Below are 609 nucleotides of genomic sequence, written 5' to 3' on the forward strand. Positions count from 1 at the left end.
TTGATTTTTATTACACAATGTTATTCTTTCACCGTGGGCGGCCATCATGAACAATTGCTAAGTACGTATTTTATTTGAAAAAATAGGTCATTGCCGTGGGATTCGAATACCGTTGCATCGCTCGACACGAATGCACCGGGCGTCTTATCATTTAGGCCATGACGACTTCACGTTATGTAGGTCATGAACAAAATGTAGATGTAGTTTCTTGGTTACTCAGATTCAGATTTTGACAAAGTAGATTAATTCGCAAGCTGCCCGGAGACGGCTTGGACATTTCGGGGCTCAACAAACAGCTATCGCTATAACTTATTGCAAGAGAATCGTTAGAGCACTAAGTAGATAATATCTTTGACTGCACTATAACTAAGTTATATGGCGTGCATTATTTACTTGTACATACAATTGAATGTGCAGTGACACAATGTCGCTTAACTAGCTTAGAGCTTCTCTGTACTCAGGATCGGCTTACACTCGGCACCTCCACTTGGACAGAGCATCAGGCGTAATCAGTGCTACTTACTGTCAGTTCATGGATTGTGCAACTCGTTGGGAAGCGGAGAGGTGTTACTGTAGGTGTGTGTCGACGAACAAAATAAAACAACTAGC

Source organism: Bombyx mori, chromosome 12 (assembly GCF_030269925.1).
Source record: "Bombyx mori chromosome 12, ASM3026992v2".
NCBI lineage: Eukaryota > Metazoa > Arthropoda > Insecta > Lepidoptera > Bombycidae > Bombyx > Bombyx mori.